The 4003-nt window shown below is 30.6% G+C and overlaps 1 protein-coding gene across 1 annotated transcript in view; it reads right to left on the bottom strand.

Annotated features, from left to right (window-relative positions):
* Nucleotides 1-4003, bottom strand: part of LOC105623914 (potassium voltage-gated channel protein Shaker) — a 39859-nt gene that overhangs the window by 35450 nt on the left and 406 nt on the right. The window lies entirely within an intron of this gene.

The following is a 4003-nucleotide window of genomic DNA, read 5'->3' as shown; positions in this document are numbered from 1 at the left end:
AATACGTTTTTTTTTTGTTATCAAGATATGTTCAAAAATTTTGCATTTTACTTCCGCATATAATAGATTGATGAAAGATCTCCATAATAATAAATAAGGGATGGTAATAATATAAACAAAAGGTGCAAACTGCGCGAACTTTTTCCACTTCGGTGATTTTATTCAATGTTTTACTACGAGATGGCGACAACTACTGATCAATGACCGCTCTTATCGACTTTACTGACTATCAAGTCATTCTGTGTTCACATGTTATGTAGGCAGATTATAAAATTGTTTCGGTACAAACATGCACAAACAAAACATGCTAAAATGTTGACCGATCATCGAGATCGATTCTGGCACTTAGTAAGAATCAAATCTTTAAAAATATACTGGAAAGTTTTTCTTAAAGTATATTAAATCTACCAAAATCTTTTTCACTAGAATTATCTGATAAATTTTACGAAAATTAAAAATAATTTACAGATTTCAATTTCTTTAGTTATTTCTTTTCGCACATATTTTATTTATTTTTATCAAATTCTGTTAAATAAAATAAATATTAAAAGCAGACGAAATCAGACATTAGCGAAATTGGGCACTGATGTCCGCGATTTCCGACGAATTTGCGGAGTAAACTTCAACCGGATATTACTAGGAAGTTGAAGCGTACTGTATAAATATGAGTCTGACTAGTGTATAAACAAGTAAGTGTTATTTTTTCGAAATGCATAGAGCTAAAGAGAAAGTAAGATAAAATATATCCGCTTTTTAGTTATAATTGGAGGCTTGAAAATTAAAATATACAATAATATATATAAATTCATGTTATAAAAAATTGAATATGCTAAAAATTTATATTTTACGTAACTTGGATTTTATCGAAAATAGAATTAACAAATTCATTTTGTTAAATTCAACTAATACTAATAATAGTACTAATACTTGTTTCACTAATACATTAGTAAAACTTGGGTACATTAATAAAAAAAAATACATTCATAATATATTTTTAACAAATTTTACTTTTTTTCTAACAAAAATGTAAAAATGTAATATTTTCCCTTGTTAGTTAAAAATATTTTTTGTTGTTAGTTAAAAATAATTTTATTGCAAAGTAATCTTATATATTTTGTGTGTGTGTGCGCGCGCGCGCGCGCGCGCGTGTGTGTGTATGTGTGTGTGTGTGTGTGTAATTGAACTATCTTTCGTAATATATAAATATAAAATTGCGCAAAACAGATTTGTGAGTGATATAATTATTTAGTGTTTTTTACAAACAGTAAGTTAGAACTCTGAATGATAGCTATCAATTCTAAAAAAAAATATTTTATTTTTGTAATGCTCCGTACGAATATACATTCGGAGGTTAATGTAGTTATATGTGATGTTGTTACAGGACAAGAAGTGAGAATAGATAAGCAGGAACAGAAAACGAGGGTGCATGCAGAAAACATAGAAAATGTATTGCGAATAACTGTGCCCCAACACGGATCGATGCATATTTCACACAGGAGGGGAGGGGGGGGGAGAGTATTGATGTGTTTGCCTTGGTGTTTATCCTACGAATGGTATATATAAAACATTTCAAACAAGTAATGTCATTCAACAAATAATATCATTTTTCCAAAAAAGAGACTTTCATCACGATTAAAAATTCGAAGATTATAAAAATATTTAGAAAACTTATTATTTAAAAAGCACGCCGCTTCAAGTCATTTAATCAAACGTACTCCATAGATGACGATCATTTTTTCCTTTCTAAAATCAACATTTCCTTTAATTTTCTTTTAAAAATAAATAACTGCCACAAATTGAAATATTATAATGCCGCTTGGAATATAATGGCAAGGCAATTTCCTGAATGACAAGTTCGCCACGATAGCCGGTGCATTTGGCAGTCTAGACATCTATTTTTTAATCGACCTCGATCGTTCCTTCATACCTTTTTTTCTTTTTTTTTTCAACCGTATGTGAGAAGCGATCTTGAGAGACAGAAAGCAGAGGCAATTTTAAAAGTTTGTAGACTGCGTATTCAGCGGTAATTTTACCGATTACTGTTCGTTTTATCAGTATAACTTCATCTTTGGCTTTTGTATGGTATTATCCGTAGAGATAAGGTACCAAATGAAAAAGAAAATAGGTATTTGCGCTTTTTTTGTCAATATTGATAATATTGAAAAATCAACAAACAAGTCAGGAATATAATAAAAAGTCATAAATTTTCAAAGATGCAAATTCAAGGATATTTAATGATGATTATATCGGATTAAAAAACTTAAAATTATAACTTTAATGAATCACAAACATTTTTTTAAATATAATGCGAATATTTACAGTTTATGTAACATTGTATTGTAACTTATACTATCGTAACGAGTCCACGCTTATGTCTCGCATGAATCCGAAGGTCACTCAATTTAATATCGGAAATCGATTATCTAACTGATGGGACAATTGCCGTAATCTTGTGTGCGTAGAGATCTTAATCCGTTATTATCTTCTTTCTTTCTTCACCATTCTATTGTCGAAATACGGTTAAGATTTATATAGTTATTATGAATATTATACATTATTATAAATAAATTTTATACATATAAAAACAATTGGATTAAATTATATTAATATATTATTAATTAATTACTAAATGGTTGTGTACATTGCGTTTCAATCAAATGTTACTTTGTTCCTATTCATATATTTAAGAACTGTTCCACTTATGCTCAAGGAATTATGTCTGTATAAATAGACCACCCACTACTTCCGTTACATTTGTGTTTATTATTCGCGTCATGCGTCGATTTAATTACCGCCGAGAATCCAAATTCTCTGCAGTGCGATAAATCCTCTTCCTTTTTCGAAAACAAGAAACATGACCTTTATGATCTAGTATTTTAACAATATTTGGCAATGTTACGCAGAGAATTCTGCTAAAAACTATTTTCTCTCACGTAAATAATAATAATTTCGAATTCTTTAATTGCTTAAAATGTCAAATAAAATACTAATGAACTATTGCTTTCATTTTTCTTAAATATTAAATATTATTTCAATAAATATTAACATGATAAAATTTCATTCAAATATTATAATGTAAATAATAGTTATAATAAAGTTACAATAGTTATAATAAATTTATAACTCCACATTGGCTACTATCGGTCAATATGACTTCTCTTAGACTATTTTCCGAGTTTTCTTGCAGTAAAGTACGGAGAACTGTGCGCGAGATATGAGTTTCATATATTTATAACAGCGGCTATATTTGTTGCGGTCTTTAAGGTAAAGCGCGCAAATGACGTCCGCACGGTGCAACAACGGCGGAAGTTTTCTTCCCGACGCGAGATGAATTCTTAAACGCGGTACCTACCATCCTACGTTGACGCAGTTGAGGTGAGGGTGCGCCAAAGGGGTGCCTATATTTATAGATCTTCGTTCGGGTATGCCCGTACAAGCTCTAGGCCTTTACTTATTGAAAAAAAATCTTCATTTCTCTTATCCATATTATTCGAACGCTTGAATTTTTTTTTAATTCTTAGTGGATCTATTTTAATATTATAGAGTCATGTTTTCTATAACCAGTGAAACGAATTCACTATGATAGATAAAAATATTTATGTAAGAAAGAAAAAACTAAATGTTAAATTTGATACAAGATGTCTCCAAAATAAGATAGGAGCCGCATTAGGGACGTAGAATGAGTCAAAGGGAACAAAAAAATCTGATATCATTTTGAGATATTTGCTGTAGTTTTTTAATTAAAAAAGGAAACGTATAAGTCAATGTGCGGTGAGGCCCATTGCGCTTCACTCGACAACGGCGGTGTCGAGAATGCTCGCTGCCGAGAATGAGACGCGATAGGTCATGCTACGAATTCGCGCGACGCGGTTCACGTTGGTTTATTTTCTTTTTTAATTCAAACTAACAGCAAATAATCTCAAATAGGTGTCAGATTTTTTGTTTTTCCCTTTTCCGTTATCTAATTACTTACACCCCCCAACCCTAGTCAGCGTCCTTACTA

The sequence above is a fragment of the Atta cephalotes genome (assembly GCF_000143395.1).
Source record: "Atta cephalotes unplaced genomic scaffold scaffold00067, whole genome shotgun sequence".
In the NCBI taxonomy this organism is placed as follows: Eukaryota; Metazoa; Arthropoda; class Insecta; order Hymenoptera; family Formicidae; genus Atta; species Atta cephalotes.
Note: the sequence above shows the minus strand (reverse complement) of the source record. Positions and strands in the feature narration are given on the sequence as shown.